Source organism: Bos taurus, chromosome 19 (assembly GCF_002263795.3).
Source record: "Bos taurus isolate L1 Dominette 01449 registration number 42190680 breed Hereford chromosome 19, ARS-UCD2.0, whole genome shotgun sequence".
NCBI lineage: Eukaryota > Metazoa > Chordata > Mammalia > Artiodactyla > Bovidae > Bos > Bos taurus.
The window spans coordinates 15483600-15503843 of NC_037346.1; the positions used below are offsets into that span (position 1 = coordinate 15483600).

Consider the following 20244-nt stretch of genomic DNA (forward strand, 5'->3'; position numbering starts at 1 on the left):
CCCTCATTCTGCCATGCCTGGCCCAGGCATCACCTCCTCCCTGAAGCCTTCCTGTATATCTCCGCTGGCATCACCTGGGTGGTAAATTGTTCTGTGCAGCTCCAACTCTGGCTAATCTGGAGCTTGGCCCTGGTATGAGTGTGAAATGCAAAATCGATGTTGTGTCTCATTGGTCACCTCTGTGAATGCTCCCTGCGGGGTGGGGTGGGCAGGATGCTGGTCCACGTGCCTCTTCATCTCTCAAGTCACCTCCAGGACCAGAGGGCAGGTACTTATTTATGCTTTCGCCTTTCCAGCTGGCTTGGGATCCGGGCAGATACTGGACTTAACCACTTTCACATAGTGTGCAGAGTGGTACGCACGTAGGTGTGTGTATGTGCTTAACAAATGTCAATTCTATCCTCTTCTAAGGCTTGGGGCACATGCTTAGGGCCACTGGCTGGGACATAGGCCCTTCGTTTTCGCCTCAGCCTGGCCCCAGGTGTCTAGGAGGGCAGCAGGGGCCTTTGCTACCCCCAGATATGCGTCATACCTTCTCCCCAGACACAAAGGCCATCCTTTCAAATCTATAAATGAATCTGCGTGGAGGCTAGGGCCAGGGGAGGGGGCACCTCTGGCCATCTCCCTGCCTCTAATCAAGATCAGATGCCTCCTGCTTCTATCTCTAATTGTCCCCAAATTAAAACTAATCACTTGCAAATCGGAAAGAAAAAAAAAGATTGTCATTAGCTTTATGAATTTGAGGCTGTGGGGTCACAGCAGGGCATGTCAGCAAGGCCAGAGGGTGCAGGTTTGTGCTGGGAGAGCGCCTGCTCATATGTGTGTGTGTGTGTGTGTGTGTGTGTGTGTAAGCACCACACCCAATGTCTGGTGCTTAGGGATCCTTCAGCACTTACTCTTGAACTTGCCTGAATGTAAGACACAGCCACAGAAAATAAAACAGCCACAGCAAACAGATTCTAGAAAGGCTGGACTCAGGCTGACACAGTCACAGTGTTCAGGGAGAGACCTGGCCCCTTGTATGCTTATTAAGCCTCCCAGGCGTTGCCATTATCATCGGAGTTTGGACCACACAGCACTAAGCAGGCGGGATTGGGAGATGCTGAAGGGCTGTGGCCTGCATGCCATCAGGTGGCCATGCTGACGGTGCAGGATGAAGCATCCGGAGCCTAGAACAGTGCCAGGCACACACTGGTGCCAACTCTAGAAACAGATGGGTGACACAAGAGAGGAAGCAAGAGGCGGGGTTGACGCAGGTGGTGAGGATGCTAGTGAAGCTGAGCAGGACCCTGCAGCACCCTTCTGGGTACTAAAGCCTTTCCCTGCCCCCTCGTTTCTTGTCTGTAGGAAAAAGGCTTCAGTCTCCTAGTTGGAACTTGGGGAAATCTTCCCTGGGTTCTAAAGAGCAGGCACAAGCAGTTAACGATTCGGAGAATAGAGTCACAGAGCTCCTGGGTCCTCCTGCAAGGATGAAAACAACAGTCTGATGCATGTCTTTGAGTTGTTCTGCAGAAACTAAGACTCCCCTCCTGACCCAGGTGGAGGATGGTGACTATATGCTGACCACAAGCACGCAAACCCCAGAGTGGCTGGGACTAGAAGGTTGAGATTCCCAAAACATCACCCTATGACCTCACCACCAGCCAATCAGAAGAAGGTCCATGAGCTGATCACCCATCCTCCAAACCTCCCTCTTAACATCATCTTTAAAGACCCTCACCTGAAAGCCATTCAGGAATGTGGGTCTGTTGAGCACAAGCCACCCATTCTCCTTGCTTGGCCCTTGCAGTAAAACTTTCTCTGCTCCAAATGCCAACCTTTTAGTTTGTTTGGCCTCACTGGGTATTGGGCACATGTACTAGGGTTTGACAGCACTGGAGGCCATGTGGTCCAGAATCAAGAGCCCATGGATGGGCTATATCCAGTGACCCCTCCTAACCCTGACCTCCAGGCCCACAGGAGGGGTATGACCTACAGAATACACTCCCCTGGCCCAGGAGTTGGCAGTGGAGGAAACTCTCCACTGAAGCCCTGAACTAGAAGAGAGAGGAGGGATGTCTGGCTGATGGGTGGATCTGATCCAGTGCAAGCGCATCATTTCTGCATTCTGAGGCCCTACTTCCCCATCAGCAATATGATGATTTAGCAACCAGTGTACTAGTTACTGGGCTTGCCTGGTGGCTCAGACAGTAAAGAATCTGCCTGCAATGCAGGAGACGCAGGTTCGATCCCTGGGTCAGGAAGATCCCCTGGTGAAGGGAGAGGCTACCCACCCCAGTGTTCTTGCCTGGAGAATTCCATGGACAGAGGAGCCTGGTGGGCTACAGTCCATGGGACTGCCAAGAGTTGGACATGACTGAGCGACTAACACACACACACACACACACACACACACACACACACACACTAGTTACTCCAAAGTGAGTGTTGGAGTAGGAAAAACCTACATCTTGAGAAAGACCTTGTTTTTTAAATTAGTGATATGTGGTGTCAGTAAGGGTTTTAAGATATAAGATGTTCACATGACCTACTATTGGGGGCTGAACTGGGCAAACTTTCTAGAATGCAATTTCAAAATATGTTTTAAAGGCTTTGAAATCATTCATGCTCCTTGCCCCAGTAACTCTGCCTTTGGGAATCTATTAAGCAGAAACTGGTTCAAAGATTTTTGCTGAAAGATATTCACCACAATGCTATGCCTATTAGTAAAAAATTAGAGACAACCTAAATGTCCAAAAGCAGGGTATTGTTCAATAAAAGCAAATGCCTAAGCATGGATGTTTTCAAAAAATATTTACTCAGGTGGGAAAATGCTCCCCAAATAGTTTGAACTGAACAAAGGAGGATGCAAAGCTGGCAATATGGCAGCATATCAATTTTTTATAAAAATATGTAGACACTGGGAGGAAATGCATCAAAATGCTAATGGTGGTTATCTCTGGGGGTGAGCATTATGCATGATTGTTATTTTTTACTTTATGCTTTTATGTATTTCTAGTTGTCTGCAAAGAACATGTATTGCTTGTAAAATTAGAAAGAAAACAATAAATGTCATTAAAAATGAAGGAAAGTGTTTGAAGCTGTTTCAAGAATTAAAAAAAAAAATAAATAAGGACATTAAAAAATAAAAGGAAGAAGAATCTATGTGGTTTGGGAGCCACACAAACTCACATACAAATCCCAGATCTGACACTTCTTAGCTGTGTGAACTTGAGTCAGTTATATAACCTCTCTGAGCCTCTATTGCCACATTTGTAAAATGAGGACGTGTTGTGTTGTGCTTAGTCATGTCCGACTCTTTTCGGCCCCATGGAATATAGCCCTCCAGGCTTCTCTGTCCATGGGAATTGTCCAGGCAAGAATACTGGAGTGGGTTAATTACCACGCCCTCCTCCAGGGGATCTTCCCAACCCAGGGATTGAACCCAGGTTTCCTGCATTACAGGTGAATTCTCTACAGTCTGAGCCACCAGGGAAGCCCCAGAATACTGGAGCGGGTCGCCATTCCATTTTCCAGGGGATCTTCCCGACCCAGGAATCGAACCGGGGTCTCCTGCATTGCAGGTGGATACTTTACCAGCTGAGCTATCAGGGAAGCCCAAAATGAGTGTAACAGAATCTATTTCATAGAGTTGTCATGACTAAATAAGCAAATTACTTGGCATAGTTTCTGAAACAGAGTCAGTGATCAGTGCTCATTCATTCATTCATTCATCACTTACTGGTTCTTTGGTTCTGAGAGGAGGGAAGTGCTGACCTGCTTTTCCCCAGAACTTGGTGCATTGTTTAGCTCCTGGCAGGTTCCCTGTCAACATCTGTTAAGTTAAACAGGACAAGTGCTGAGGTGACAGGCACATGGAGCAGAATGTCCCGAGGACCTGGAAAGTGGCATTGAGGCTGGAACGAGGGCTCGCTGTTGGGGTCCCTGGAACCCAGCCCAGGAACCTGACCTCAGCAGTTTCCTCCTCCCTCTGGGCATCAGTGTCCTCACCTGGGAGAAGAGGCTAGTCCCTGCCCTGCCTGCCACATGGGTGACCTTGGGCTGGGCAGGGGCCATGTGTGCAGGGAATCCTGGTGGGTTCTCATCCAGGCAGGGATGGCCGGATAAAGGGGAGGTGACAGCTGGGCCCAGCAGGCCCCAAACACCCCCCGCCCCCACCCCTCCGCTAGGGTAGGGCTTCTATGTACTCTAGAGCAGTCTGGGTCTTATACAACGATGCTGAAACCCAGCCCCACCTCTGCTCATCAAACCCAGCCCCACCTCTGCTCATCAAACCCAGCCCCACCTCTGCTCATCAAACCCAGCCCCACCTCTGCTCATCAAACCCAGCCCCACCTCTGCTCATCAAACCCAGCCCCACCTTTGCTCATCAAACCCAGCCCCACCTCTGCTCATCAAACCCAGCCCCACCTCTGCTCATCAAACCCAGCGCCTAGTGCGAGGCTGTTTCTGTCTCTTTTCAAACTGACAAAGATGCTTTATAGGCTGGTCCATACAGGCAAGACCATACCCGAGGTGGGACGGTGATAATCCACCCCTTGGAGAAGGAGTCCAGCAGAGGAGACGGATGCTCCCTGAGGTCTGGGGCCTGAGACAGATGTCCACCTCCGCTCCGAGCACTCCTGCACCTCCCTCCTCCACTTAGCTCTACTCCTTCCCAAAGCAGCGCCCTTGGGGCAGGGCTGTGTGTCCCCCCACCAACCTGGAGGCTCCCTGTCCTCTAGCCCCTGTGTCCCCAGCACTGAGGGCCCCTGTGTGCCGGCAGCCTGGGCTGGGCTGGGAGCAGCAGGAGCTGGTGGGGAGGACTTCCATTCAGTGAGTATGTTAATAACTCACTGCAGGGGCGGGGGCAGGGTCAGGGTGGCCCCTGAAGTCTCCAGTGGCCCCTGTAGCCCCCAGGGGCTCCTGCTGCCTCCTTGGAGGCTGCAAATCCTGGGGCAGCAGCTTCCCAGTACTGTCCCATCCCCAGTGGGGCTGGAGCACAACACCGGAATAGTGAGCTGGGGGAGGGGCAAGTAGGAGGGGCCCCCTTCCCCCACGTTGCCCTAAATTCCGTTGGCCTGCTTAGTCCCAGTAGCACTGGGTGATTGGCCAGGTCATTTCCGGCCATCTGCCTGGGAACTCCCGGAGTCTTAACTGAAGGATGGCAGGGCCCCTTCCCCCATATTTTACAGATAAAGCAACTGAGGGTCAGACAGACTCTGTCATTTATAAGTTGTGTGACCTTAGGCAAGAGGCCTAACATCCTTCTATTGGATTTCCTGGCTTCCCTGGTGGCTCAGCTAGTAAAGAATCCGCCTGCAATGCAGGAGACCTGGGTTTGATCCCTGGGTTGCTAAGATCCCCTGGAGAAGAGAAGGGAAAGGCTACCCACTCCAGGATTCTGGCCTGGAGAAGTCCATGAACTATACAGTTCATGGGTTTGCAAAGAGGTGGACACGACTGAGCGACTTCTACTTTCATTTTCACTTTCACATTGAAAAACTGCAAAACGAGGTGATAGCAGTCTCCTTTTTAACTATTAAAAATATTTATTAATTTTAGCTGTGCTGGGTCTTTGTTGCTACCCACGGGCTTCCTCAATTTGCGGAGAGCGGGGGCTACTCTCTAGCTGCGGTCCTTGGGCTTCTTGTTGAGCTGGCTTCTCTTGTCACAGAGTTTGGGCTCTAGGGTGCACGGGCTTTGTAGTTGTAACCCATGGGCCTAGTTACCCCGTGGCATGTGTAATCTTCCCCGACCAGGGATTGAACCTGGGTCCCCTGCATAGGCAGGTGGATTCTTAACCCCTGGACCACGAGGAAAGTCAGAGATGCCTCTCTGAGAGGCTTACTTTGATAATTAAATGCTACCATTATAAGAAGCAAAGCATTTCAACGGTGCCTGACACCCAGCTATTGTTTAGTTGCTAAATCGTGTCTGACTCTTTCGCAACTCCGTGGACTGTAGCCTGCCAGCTCCGCTATCCATGGGATTTCCCAGGCAAGAAATACTGGAGTGGGTTGCCATTTCCTTCTCCAGGGGATCTTCCCAACCCAGGGATCGAGCCCACATCTCCTGCATTGCAGGAGGTCTCTTTACCACTGCACCACTTGGGAAGCCTAACACCAGTTAGCCCTCCTGAAATGTTAGCTATTGTTTGGGTGTTACTACCTTCGTTATTAAATGGATCCCCACACAGCCTCCTGAGTCCAGGCCCAGAGATCCTTGGAAACCCAGTGACGGGCTCCCCTTCCCCATACGTGAACCCCTACCCTAATCGTCTCGTGCTTTGACAGGTGGCTGACTTGGTGCCACTGAGGGTGGGTGCCTGTTGCTTTCTTTCTCCCTGGCACCCTGCACAGAGCCATGAATGAATGAAACAACGGCTGGGGTGGCCGTATCCCAGGCCATCTCTCCTGACCTGGCCATCTCTCCTCTCCTGACCTTCTGCTTTCACGGCCTAAAATCCATCCTTCCGCTGGACCAGATACTGCAGGAAATCAGAAAGACACAGGTGAAAAAGAGCGGAGGGAAGGAATAGATGCTGGTGGATGAAAGAAGGAACCAAAATCAGCTAAGGTGGGAGGTAGGGATGCTTCTTGAGGGTCAAAAGAGGACTAGGACACCAGAAGATCAGGCAGCCATGGGCCCCCAAGGAGGTGCTCCTGGGACAGCCCCTGTGTGCTAGGACCATCTAGTCCTGCTTCTGGGCCCAAGGGAGGGCGCCTGAGGCTCCAGGATGGAAGGAAGACCTGCTGGGTACACAGAAAAGTAGGCCACAGGCCCAAGGGAACAGGGTTCTTATTGCCCTGCTTCTCCCAGGAGCATCTTCTTACCGGCCCCAGAGCCTCGATGCTAGACAGAAGCAATCCCAACGGGAGACTGAGGAAATGTCTCCTGGTCCCAAGAGACTGGTTGGGCTGAGATCACTCCTTCCCCTCCAGCTTCTGCTCTCAAGGAATCCTGTGAGCTGCTTCCCTGATAGCTCAGTTGGTAAAGAATCTGCCTGCAGTGCAGGAGACCCCGGTTTGATCGATCCCTGGGTCGGGAGGATCCCCTGGAGAAGGGAATGGTTACCCACTCCAGTGTTCTGGAGAATTTCATGGACTGCATAGTCCATGGGGTCACAAAGAGTCTGACACGACTGAGTGACTTTTTCACTTTCATACATGACACCAAGGTGCAGAGCCTTGGGACCCACGACATAGAGGGAGGGTGAGAAAGGGTAGCCCGGGAGGTGAGGATGTGGACCTGCTGGGGGGCGAGGACCTTGAGAAATGGACCACTCAGACGGTGAACCTGGGCTGCAGGTGGCCACCTCCCTAGGGCCTGCTCCGTGAGCCTGCCCTTGTGAGCTGTGAGCAGGTGTCTGTCTCTTTGTCTGCATCTGTGACCTCACGATCAGAACCAGAGGCTCAAAACAGGCTCCTGAAGACAAGGAGGCCTGTATTTTCAGGCAAGCATCGCTCACCGCCCCCCTCCCCACCCGGAACAGCTCTTTCATTTACTTCTGAAAATCTGGAGGGGCCCCATCCTCACCGCTGGCCCCGGTGACCACCGGCAAGGCCAGGGCACGACCTCAGCCCCAGACCTCAGTCTGCCCCGCCTAGTGGGCCGGATGTGACGTCTTTTCAGTGACGCAAAGGCTGTGTGGGGACCCAGCCCTCGGGGAGCCCCCGCCTTCACCCCAAACACACTCGCCTCTCCTGCAGCCCGGCTTCCCCCGCTTCAGGAAGCCCCTCCCTGAGTGAGTGAGGGACGGAGCCTCACTGATGTGGGAAGGGGCTTTTCAAGACAAAGGGCTGCCTTTGCCAGTCCAGTCCTTGAGCAAGCATCAGGAGCCTTGGGCAGGGAAGAAGGGCGGACAGCCGCGGGGCGGGGATGGGGTACACTCAAAAGGAGCAAGCCTGAAGGAGGTCACACCACCCAGGAGGACTGACCCCACCCCAAGGGCATGGAAACCCGGCCTTGACCCGCTCACTGACCGACCTAACCAGACCACTGGTCAGGCTGCCAAGGAGGGCTCGGGGAGGGAGAAAGAAAGAGCAGAAATAAGGCAAGGATGGCAGGAGGTGGGGGGGAAGAGCGGTGCGGGGAGAGTGGTGGGGGACAGAGAGGAGGTAACTCCATCTGAGCGGGCGGCCAGTGGGTGGAGGAGGTGAGCAGAGGGCAGGGGATGAGGCGTGGGCATAGGACGGAGGCTGGGGGCTGGGGGCCCAGGCCCAGGACCAGCCCCCCAAGCCCGCCTGACCCAGGAACCTGGGCAAACCTGTACAGCCCAGTCCAGGGCTGCAGCAGGAGCGGTGGGGGAGGGGAGCCCAGGGGAGGGGGCTGCTCTCCGAGTTACACTAAATGACTAATGTGCATTATCCTAATTATAGCGGAGCAAGCTGAGCCTTCCCACTGGCGCAGTCGCCTGCATCTCCTAATAAACAATTAGCCGCAAACAACAGAAAAAGAAAGTGTGTGTGTGTGTGTGTGTGTGTGTGAGAGAGAGAGAGAGCGTGTTCCTGAGTGTGCCTGCGGTGAGTGGGGGTGGGTTTGGAGCTGGGCCTCTCTCGCCACACACACACACACACACTCTCCTCCCCCTGCCGCTCCTGCGGGGAAGGCTCTGGGGGAAGCTGGAGAACCACATCACTGTTCTAGCTCATTCCATCAGGTCGGGGGTCAGGGCTGCAGCCAACAGCAGCCCCTGCCCCTCCGGAGGTGGAGGGTGGGCCCGAGGCTCACATTTAGAGGCTGCTTATGGAGAGCAGGCACTTGGACTGGGTCCCAGATTCCTCACTGATAACCCTGGGGACTAGCATCCTTGTTTTTGCCTATGAAAGAACCCAAAGCTCCCAGAGGCTAAGGGGCTTGCCCAGGGACACACAGCTGGGGTGAGGCCCCACCTGCCCCTCTGAGTTCCCTGAGCTCATTGAGAAGGAGCATTGGAGCCTGGAAGTTGGAGACCAGGCGATCAAATAAACTGTGTTCCCAGACTGGCACTGCAGGTGGGCATGACTTTTGCTCAGTTGCTAAGTCGTGTCTGACTCTTTGTGACCTCATGAACCACCGCATGCCAGGCTTCCCTGTCCTTCACTCTCTCCCAGTTTGCTCAAACCCATGTCAACTGAGTCAGTGATGCCATCCAACCATCTCATCCTCTGTCACCTCCTTCTCCTCCTGCCCTCAATCTTTCCCAGCATCAGGGTCTTTTCTAATGAGTTGGCTCTTCTCATCAGGTGGCCAAAGTATTGGAGCTTCAGGCATGATTATGAAGGTAAGATTTTGTTGCTGGGCCACAGAACCATCCCTAATGTCTTGACAGCAGTCCTGAGATGGGAGCCTTTTTCCTCGCACTTACGCGGTTGGGAAGGAGGAAAGTGTGTGTGTGTGTTGGAGATGGAAGAAACTCAAGGACCAGGGAACCGCCACCTGCAAGGAGAGATCTGGGCTCCCACTCACCTTCTGCAGAATGCAGGGGGTACCAGTCCGTCTTGGTTTGCTCAAGACTGTCATGGTATAATGGGCTTCCCTGATGGCTCAGTGGTAAAGAATCCGCCTGCCTACATCGTGCTGCACCTTCCTTCCCCTCTGTACTGTTCGTTTACAGATTTTGCTTTCTCTTATTTTTTCCTAAATAATTTATTTAGGCTGCACTGGGTCTCGGTTGCTGTGTGTGGGCTTTCCCTAGTTGCAGTGAGCAGGGGCTACTCTCGAGTTGCAGTGCATAGGATTCTCACTGAGGTGGTTTCTCTTGTTGAGCAGCATGGGCTCTAGGCACGTGGGCTTCAGTAGCTGTGGCGCGGGGCTCAGTTGCTCCGCAGTGCTAACTCCTGGACCACCAGGCAAGTCCTCTGCTTTCTCTTAGACTGAAGCCTTGCTGAGGGCAGGGAGCGGGACCTTCACTCTGCAGCCTGTCTGCCTAGTACCGTATCATAACCAACACTCAATATAGTCAACAAATAAATATTTATTCAGCCCTTTCTCCGCTCACAACCCTGCTGGGAACTGCCTAGGGAGACAAAGAAGCTGGTTTCTGCCCTTAAGGAATTTGCTGGCTACCAGCGAGACCAGACAAGTACATAAATAACCATGCTACAAGGTAGGAAGTACTGTAAGGCTTCCCAGAAGAGCAGAGCTCCCTGGGCATGGGAAGAAGGGTCAGATGTCTACACAAGCAACGCGGGAAGAAGGAGGAGGAGGAGGAGGGATGAGAGCATAGTGTCTTGAAGAATAAGTGGGAATTCAACAGCTGCCTGGATGTGTTGGGGACCTTTCAGGTGGAGAGAAGAGTGTGGCAAAAGGGCCGGGGGTGTTAAAGGCCGCTTTGGATTGAGTGCCATGTCCCAGGGAGAGCTGAGACTGGGTGGGCATCAGGGAGCAGAGGGTTTCGAATGCCAGGCAGAGGCATCTGAGGATTTCATCCTAGGGATTTTCAAACTGAGTTCTGTGGAGCTCTGAGGCTCCGTGGAAGCATCCAGGCCCAGCGCAGGGAGGATTCACAGCCATCGCCATCAGCTTTGGTAGTCATGAATTTCCACCTAGGAAATAATGGCTCCTGCGCCTTTGAACGTCTGCCCACCATGCCATGGGCGAGGGGGAGCCGCCAGGGTTCTTGAGCAGTGGGGAGTGACACCAGGAGGTGGTACCTGGCCCTGTCTCCCTGTCCCCTCCCCCCCATATACCCCCAAGACAGCGGGGCAAAAGCAGGGGAGATGGATAAAGCTGCTGCTGCGAGGGGCTGATACACAGCGTGAGAAGCGAGCACTATGATTAATTTCCTGAGCTTCTAAACAACCTGGCAGGTTGGCCTGGGCTCCCTGCCCCGGGCTCAGCTCCTGACATCCTTAGGTGAAGGGGCAGAGACTCCCGGCAGGCACCTTCCCCAGCTCACCCTCCTCTCACCTGATGATCATTTCTGCTCACAGTCGCTTTCCCCTTCTTCCTTCTCCCATCCCCATTTCACCCTGCTTTAATCCATCCCCTCCTCTGTCCTTGCCCAGCACCTGTTATGAGAGTGCTGAGACAGCAGAGTAGCCGAGAGGCTTGTCCTCCAGCCCATGTGCAGAACCGAGCACAGGACGCTCCCTAGACATCCCCCCAAACTCCACACCTAGATCACGCTTTCCCCACTTCCGCTCACTGTGATTCACCCACCATTTTAAAAGATGCTGAAATCCCACCTCTTCCAGGAAGCCTGTCTGGGCTGCTATAATGGAATCTGAGCTGAGAGTGGTTCAGAATCTGAGCCCTCACTCAGGGAAAAAGAGCGATAATCAATGAATGATGTCTGCTCTGAGTGCCGGATGGGAACAGCGGTTTCAATGTCACATCTTCACGGTCTTCACCCTCCTGACTCCTGGCATCAGATGGTTGTACCCAACTAGACATTTTTGACGTCCCTACAGCCCTGAGATTCCAGAAGAGGCTGTACAAGGACAGAGGATATCCTCTTCAATGCTGAGTCCATTTGTTCCTTTGTTGTCCCCCTCTCCTCCTGCCCTCAGTTTTTCCTGAGAGGCAGAACCAAACCAGAACCCTGGGTACCCAGCTCTGCCTAGCGTCTGCTGTGTGACATGGGCACATCCCCTGCCCTCCCCGGGCCTCAGCTTCTGTACCTGTGACCTCTCAGGCCCTTTCCACTTCAGACTCTGGACCACTCTCTCCCTGCATGGTAGACAGAATTATTGTCTCTATTCTTCTGGGCTGTGCAATAATATGACACAGCCGTGTCCCTGCCCCAGCCTGTGGGGAGTGGATCTACTTCCCCAAGTCCTGATTCGGGGCTTTGCCATGGGATTTGTCTAAGCCAATGAGATTTTAGCAAATGACACACACAAAGAGGCTTGAAATGTGCTTGCACAATCAGGCCTTTTCATCAGAATAATAAGCCTCAAGTCGCACACGGTCCAAAGACGCAAGAAACATGGACAAAAGGAGTAACCATCAGCTTGGAGTCCTGCCAGCCAATCCCAGTCCAGAACACCCAAACCCCAGACAGCAGAAGTCTTGCAAGAAATAAATGTGTAGTATTTTATGCCACTGAATTTGGGGGGCAGTCTGTTACGTGGCGTTACCATGGTCATAGCTGACTAATACATCTTTCCTAGGTGCATGGAATCCTGGTGCTGAGGAGGGGCTTTGAGGGGCTGGCTCAGCCCTTCTGCCTGTAGACAAGGCCACAGCCTGTTGGTGGCACAGGCGGTTCCATGCAGCCCAAGAGGGGCAGCAGGACAGGGCCAGGCTTCTCTCGGGATGGAGTGTCTCTGGGGAGCCTGGCCCAACGGAGCCTGTTCTGGATAATGCAGAAGGAGCCGCTAACCCCACCACTGAGGCCCCTCTCATTCCAAAAGGAGGCATCTTTGCTGAGCTGAGCTTTGAAGAGCCACGTGGTTCTGGAGCCGTGTGGTCTCATCACACCATGCTCCGAGGGCCTCAATTGCCCATGTGACAGTCAGGGACGAGGGACCTGAGTCTGCTCACTTAGGGCTTCGCGGCTGATTACATAAGGAAATGCAAGCAGCTCTTTAGACAGCCGGGGACAGGCACAGCTCTCTCAGTGCTGCCTAAGCATTTGCCGGCCCTCCGCCTTGGTATTCTGGGCAGTGGAGTTGCAGGCAGTAGAAGTCTGCAGCTTAGCTGCCAGACTCAGATAAACCTGGCTTTGAATACCAGTCCTGCTTCTTTGCAGCTGTGTGACCCTGAGCAGACAGCTCACCCTCGCTAAGCCTCTGCCATCTCTCCTCTTAGGGCTCATGACAGTAGCAGACACTCCATGGGGTGGCCTTGAGGACGAATGCAGGTCCTGTGCGTGAAGCCGGGCACAGAAGTGCTCGGTGACACATGTGAGCAAGGACTATTAATAATAAGCCAGGAACTTCCCTGGTGGTCCAGTGGTTAAGAATCCGCCTTGCAACACAGGGGTCACAGGTTCGATCCCTTGTTGAGTAACTAAGATCCCATGTGCCATGGAGCAACTAAGCTCATACCGCAATTATACAGTCCAAGTGCCACAATGAAAGAACTCGAATCATGCAATGACAATCCCCTGTGCTGCAATAAAGTCCTGATGCTGCCAAATAAATAAATAAACATTAAAAGTAGTAAATCATCATTAAATAATTTTATAATAATTCAGTTCAGTTCAGTCACTGAGTTGTGTCCAACTCTTTGTGACTCCATGGACTGCAACACGCCAGGCTACCCTGTCCATCACCAACTCCTGAGGCTTGCTCAAACTCGTGTCCATCAAGTCAGTGATGTCATCCAACCATCCCATCCTCTGTCGTCCCCTTCTCCTCCTGCCTTCAATCTTTCCCAGCATCAGGGTCTTTTCAATGAGTCAGTTCTTTGCATCAGGTGGCCAAAGTATTGGAGTTTCAGCTTCAGCATCTATCCTTCCAGTGAATATTCAGGGCTGATTTCCTTTAGGATGGACTGGTTGGATCTCCTTGCAGTCTTATTTATAATAATTAAAAAATAATAAGTCATTGTCATTAGACTCGGGAATTTATCTTCCCCAAGAAGCAGTCATTCCTTTACTTGGTCCTTTAAAGGCTTCCCATGGGCCGGATGGGACACAGAGAGGTCACGGTTAGTCTCTGAGGGGGACGGATCCACAGGCAGCTAAGACGCTGAAGGTGTGCAGAGCAAGGAATGATGGAGTTGGCCTGGAGAGTCAGCAGAGCCCTTAGCTGGGAAGGTGAGCAGGACTCTGCCAGGAGGAGCAGGGGATGAGCGGGGCGGGGTGACAGCTCAGAACTTGGTAAGTTCAGGCACTAGTGTGGGGGTGCACTTTGAGTGTGTGTGTCTGGAGGGGAGAAGGCAGGGATGGGTGATGACACAGGAGAATAGGCAAGGCCAGATCACGGGGCGTCGGGTATCACTATGGCGAGCTCGGAGGAGCCATCCTACACACGCGACGGGAGATGGGAGCTATTAAAGGTGGAAGGGAAGTGGTGACCTAGTCAGCTTTTCAATTTGAAAAGAAGCGCTCTTGAGTTCCCTGATGGCCTAGTGGTTAACATTCTCAGCTTTCACTGCCACATCCTGGATTTCAGTCCCTAAGATCCTGCAAGCTGCATGGCAAGGCAAAAAGAAGAAAAAAAAAAAAAGACATTCTCCTGGAGGGTGATCCCAGGAGAGAGCTTGGGACCAGGCAGAGCACTATGGATGTGACTGCAGTGGTCCAGGGGAGAGATGCGGGGGCCTTAGTGGCATGGTGACAGTGAGGAAGGAGAGGACCCTTCCCGTAAAGCCATTCATTCTGAAGACTCCAGGGCCTGTCTGCCTGAGCCGGGTCTTGGCTCCACACTTTACTGCTACTGTGTGACCTTTGGCAGGTTACCATCCTCTCTGGGCCTGCTTCCTTGCCTGCCAAGTGGAGACAGCACTGGGACCCACCTTGGAGGGTTGCTGTGAGGATTAAATGAGCTAATGTGCAAAGCCCTTAAAAAGATGCTTGGAAGTAGGTAAGCACATGAAAGTGACGACTACTTTTACTGTTACTTTAAAACAGCACAGGGCTTTCCTCATAGCTCAGTTGGTAAAGAATCCACCTGCAATGCAGGAGACCTGGTTTGATTCCTGGGTCGGGAAGATCTGCTGGAGAATGGATAGGCTACTCGCTCCAGTATTCTTGGGCTTCCCTTGTGGCTCAGCTGGTAAAGAATCCGCCTGCAATGTGGGAGACCTGGATTTGATCCCTGGGTTGGGAAGGTCCCCTGGAGAAGGGAAAGGCTACCCCACTCTAATATTCTGGCCTGGAGAATTCCATGGACTGTATAGTCCATGGGGTTGCAAAGAGTTGGACATGACTGAGCGACTTTCACTTTCACTAAAGCAGCACAATTGACCAGACCCAAGGCCAGGCGCGGGGAGGGAGGGAGAGGGAGAGGGAGAGAGCGGGGGTGACAGGCGAGTGTCCCACTTTGACCTCTGGATGGAAGGAGGGCAGCTCCACTGGGTGAGACGGGGGAACAGCAGGGGGACCAGGCCTGGGGAAGCCATGGGGACCCAAAGGAGATGGTGGATGGGGCCAGGCCTGGCACTCGGGGCTCTGAGCATGGCTGAGATGCCACAGGGCAGGGCTGCCCACAGAGGCCCATGGCTGAGAGTGGTGGGCATTGAAGAGGAGCCGCACTGGGGCTGAGAAGGCAGGGTCAGAGGGCACCGAGACACTCAGAGGGAAGAGCTGGCCAGAGGAGGAGCATGCTACAGACCACACCAGGGAAGGACTGGCCCCTGAGGGCTCCCTCCAGGGTCCTGGCCAAGGTCCGCTCAGCATCACCACCTGTGTCGTCCACTGCGTGTCCTGTCCACTCTATACCCACGCAGGGGCAGGCGGGGCTGGACGCATCCCCATTTCCCATGGTACCCAGCATGACATGGTTGTTCAGTTGCTCAGTCGTGTCTGACTCTGCGACCCCGTGGACTGCAGCACACCAGGCTTCCCTGTCCTTCATCATCTCCCAGAGCTTGCTCAAATTCATGTCTTGAGTTGGTGATGCCATCCAACCATCTCATCCTCTGTTGTCCCCTTCTCTTCCTGGAGGAAGGAAAACAGCCTCAGGGTGTTTTCTAATGAGTCAGCTCTTCGCATCGGGTGGCCAAAGTATTGGAGCTTCAGCTTCAGCATCAGTCCTTCCAGTGAATATTCAGGACTGATTTCCTTTAGGATTGACTGGTTTGATCTTCTTGCAGTCCAAGGGACTCTCGAGAGTCTTCTCTAACACCACAGTTCAAAAGCATCAGTTCTTCAGCACTCAGCTTTCTTTATAGTCCAACTCTCACATCCAGACATGACTACTGGAAAAACCATAGCCTTGACTAGATGGACCTTTGTTGACAAAGTAATGTTTCTGTTTTTTAATCTGCTGTCTATGTTGGTCATAGCTTTTCTTCCAAGGAGCAAGTGTTTTTTAACTTCATGATTACAGTCACCATATGCAGTGATTTTGGAGCCCCCCAAAATAAAGTCTGTCACTGTTTTCATTGTTTCTCCATCTATTTGCCATGAAGTGATGGGACCAGATGCCATGATCTTAGTTTTCTGAATGTTGAGTTTTAAGCCAGCTTTTTCACTCTCCTCTTTCACTTTTATTAAGAGGCTCTTTAGTTCCTCTTCACTTTCTGCCATAAGGGTGGGGTCATCTGCATGTCTGAGATTATCGATATTTCTCCCGACAATCTGGATTCCAGTTTGTGTTTCATCCAGCCCAACGTTTCACATGATGTACTTACTCTGCATTTAAGTTAAATAAGCAGGGTGACAATATACAGCCTTGACATACTCCTTTCTCAATTTGAAACCAGTCCATTGTGGCATGGCGTGGAGGCTTATGAAATATGATCAAGAGAGCAACACTTGGCTGAGCCTTGGGGTCATCAGCTGGCCTCCAGGGAGCACCTCTGTATGGTGTGACCTCAGACAGGCTGTGTACCACTGGGCCTCAGTCTCCCCACCAGTAATAATAGGAGGGGGTTCCCTGAAAACCCATCCAGCCCTGATGACCTCTGCCCTCAGGCTCTGAGTGGTCTGTCACCCTGCAGCCTCTTTCCGTGGTGGCCCCTGTACCCATCGGCTGGGGACTCTGAGTTCACACACGTTTGAGATGCAGCACTGGCTTATCCTCAAAGGGAATAAACCAGGAGACAATAAACAGGAGGGAACGGTCTCCTCCATTCGTCACCATCCTGCACCCTGACCCTCCCCCATCCCACTATCAGCCAAGATGCAGCCACAGAGATGAACTAATCTAAGAAATTAACCCTCGGAAACTATTTCTGGGCCCTGCACAGACCATCCGGTCCATCTCCATCACATGCAAGCCAGGCCTCGGCCAGGGGGACATATCTTGCAGAAGGACCCCCCTCCCTGGGAGACAGTTCTCCCACTCTGCCTCCTGTAGCTGCTGCTGGTGTTTTGCACCAGCATTTCCAGGAACATCTCCTGAGAGGTGGTTCTTTTCTCTCTGCGGACAGTCGGATTACTTCCATCCCGCTTAGACCTGCTTCCCCACCTTCTGCCCTTGATGTACATGATTCTGGTCGCAAGATGGGTTAAAGGCAGCCAACTGGCAGGGTCTGAAAGGGCAGCTTAGCTAATTCCATAGTGGACGCTGGCCCTGCTGGTGCATGGTTCCCAGACTCTCTTCCCCAGATGACCTCCTCAGGAACCACTTCCTGGGTCACGCTGTCCCTCTGCAATGAGAGTTAGGTTCTAACTGGTTCCATGGGGCTGAAACTTGAACTCAGCCTCCTGAAGAGGACACTGGAAAGCTCTGGATCTTCTTCATCCCTGCCGGTCTCCCGAGGTGACACGTGTCCCCCCTGCTCACACCTGTTGGGAATGGACATAGAGAGGGAACACTTCACTTCCCAGCCAGTGGTTCCCAAACTGCGTTCCTGGGAACCCCTCTGGGGGCCCACAGACAGAGCACCTGGAGGTGATCACGGGCCCAAATGACGCAGGGAGAGGAGGACTGGCCCAGGGCACAGAGTGCTGGGTTCAGATCCTTTCTCGTCCCCTAACCTAGAGACACTTCCTCCCCGGAGGACCCTCAATTGCTCATCTGCCTGAGGAGGATTAACCCTGCCTGACCTGCCTTATAGGGCGGTTGCAGGGAGGAGAGCTGTGGAGTCTCCTGGGCAGTGTCATGGGAGGGGTCACAGGTTCAGAAATGTCCCTGAACCTAGGGCTTTGGGACAGGAAGGGGGAGAGAGGCAGCCCTGTAGCCAGGGCACTGCCCCCTCGTTCCCTCCTTTCCTCCTCGGAGGCCCCAGAGGGGACAGAGCCATTACAGAGGAGGGACTTCAAGTCGACAAAGACAAATTGGCTTAATTGACCCAAATTAGCAGCAGGGACGCCCCGATGGCCCAGCTGCCGGTACATTTAATCATTGTCACCCTGTGTGGTCAGGGCCGGCCCCCTCCCCCAAGGCCATTAGGGTCATCTCCCCTAATGAAAGCCGCCTCTCTGGAGTGTCCTCTGTCAGCAGGAAGTAGGGCTGCGACTTTGAGGACAAAGACAGCCTTAGTGGCCAGGGGTCGGCGCGCCCTGCAGTGCGGAGCCTGGCTTCAGGAGAGACAGCCTGATCTGAGACGGGGCAGCCCCGGGAGCTGGGGCTTCTTCCGAAGCCCCTCATTCTGAGCTCCACGGCCACCCCTTGGAGCAACAGGGCTCCACTGGGGCTGGCTGACCAGCGCGCCTTCTCTGAGATGCTGCCCAACGCATGCTCCCTACGGAGGCTCACTGACAGGCAGGTGGCCCAGGCCTCTTGACCGGCTTTGCTTCTCTCTTTCCACTTTCCACCATGACGGCTGGGGTGATGCTGGGGCGATGATCAAACCGGAGTCTCCTGCAAACCCTTAGAAGGTTTCTAGCTGGAGCCCTCCTTGGCCTCTGGTGACACTGTCACCAGAATCACTTTTGGCTGTTACTGCCGAAGTCCCACACCAAGACAAGGCTGGCAGGACACTCTTCCCCCCTCCCCCAACCCTCTCCTGGTGTCTACCTGCTGCTTGGTGGGGACTGTCCCTCCTCCCTTCCCTTCCCTTCCCGCAGCACCCACTGGGAACTGGGCCTGGGCTCAGCTGGTCCTGTGACCGGGTCACTGGTCTTGAGACCTCAGGGCCTCCAGCTCATAGCTGCCCCTCTCCAGCTGCACCTGTCTTTCTCTTGCTGGGAATCTCTGATCTGCCAGGACTGTCCTTGCATCGCTGACAGAGGCTGTGTGGCAAGTACCCCGACACTCTGTGCACTCCACAGATCCTTCCTGGGCCCCTACTCTAGCCCCTGCCCCTCCCTTCCACAGGTCTGCCTTCCCTTAAGGACCAACCCTTCCCTGGCTCTTCCCTCATGCTTCTCTCCCCAGCCATCATTCAGGCCCACCTCCCTCCGACCATATTCCTCTCTTCATCTCCATAAACACTGTTGGGTTCCATCTGGGTGCCGGTATTACAAAGCACAGACCCCCAAGGGTGGAGTCCATGCTTGGCTCAATGAGGCCAGAACATTCTCTTTCTCCCCCTCTCTCCAACTTGTCCATGGGCCACTTGAAAATTGGCTGTTAGAACTTGGAAACACAATTCCACCCTTTTCTCTATAGAGATAATATTATCAATAGCAGCTACCTCCCAGGGCAGCCCACCAAAAAGCTGTTACTTATCATCCATCCCATAAATATTTATGGAGCATCTACTATGGGTTATCATGAGACTGAACAGTGGTTCTACGTTGGGACAGAGGACTAAGTGAGGGAGAGAAAGAGAAGGAGAGAGAAAGAAGCTTCCCTGCAAATCATTTAAAAATAGGACAAGTCCAATCATCAACACCTTTTCCACATGCCTCCTCCTTCCCAGGGCCCCTCTCCTCTGGGGCTTCCTAGTCTCCCCTCCCCAATGGAACCCCCAGCACTGGGATGGCCCCTCTAGGATCATCCCAGTTTCAGGGAGCTTTATGAAATGCAGGTTCCCAAGCTCCTCCCCAGCCAAATTAATCCAGAATTTCTGGTGGGTCCTGAGAGGGGACTCCTACTATTTCCACCCCCTCTACCACATTTAGAGAGTCTTGCTCTCGTTGTTGCTGTTGTTCAGTCACCAAGTCATGCCTGGCAATTTGCGACCCCATGAACTGCAGCACGCCAGGCTTCCCTGTTCTTTACCAGCTCCCGGAGTTTGCCCAAGTTCATGTCCTTTGGAACAGTTCTCAAAGTCTCATATTTAGGGAGAAAAAAAACCCTGAATAACTTGCTAATACAGAGCTTTTTTTTTGAAACAGACTTTAGGATTTTTTTTAAATTAATTAATTAGGCTATGCTGGGTCTTAGTTTTGGCACTCAGGTTCTTTGATCTTCGTTGCGGCATGGGATCTTTAGTTGAGACATGTGGGATCTAGTTCCCTGACTAGGGAACAAACCCGGGCCCCCTGCATTGGGAGTGCAGAGTCTTAGCCACTGGACCACCTGGGAAGTCCCTAGGCTTTAGTTTTTAGACCAGTTTTAAGTTCACAGCAAAACCAAGTGGAAGGGAAGTCCGTATACCCTCTGCCCCTACACTTGTTCAGCTCTAGTAGCGAGCCTCAATCATGGCTTCCCTTTAGAATCACCTGGGAGACCAGACTGCACCCCAGACTAGTGAATCCAGAATCTCTGGGGCTGGGATCCAAGGCACATGCATTTATTAGAAAGAGAAAACCAAATATTGTATATTGACACATGTGTGTGGAATCTAGAACAGCAGTATACGGAGGAACCTAGTTCCAGGGCAGGACCAGAG

General features: G+C 53.0%; 1 protein-coding gene and 1 long non-coding RNA gene across 2 annotated transcripts in view; both read right to left on the reverse strand.

Annotated features, from left to right (window-relative positions):
- The window catches only part of TMEM132E (transmembrane protein 132E), a 63192-nt gene that overhangs the window by 21360 nt on the left and 21588 nt on the right, over positions 1 to 20244 (reverse strand). The gene's annotated exons all lie outside the window — the stretch shown is intronic.
- On the reverse strand, positions 954 to 4238 carry LOC132343018 (uncharacterized). The gene is made up of 2 exons (XR_009491657.1): positions 3722 to 4238; positions 954 to 1461 (listed from the first exon to the last, which is right to left on the reverse strand). It is a non-coding gene; the product is annotated as an uncharacterized lncRNA (long non-coding RNA).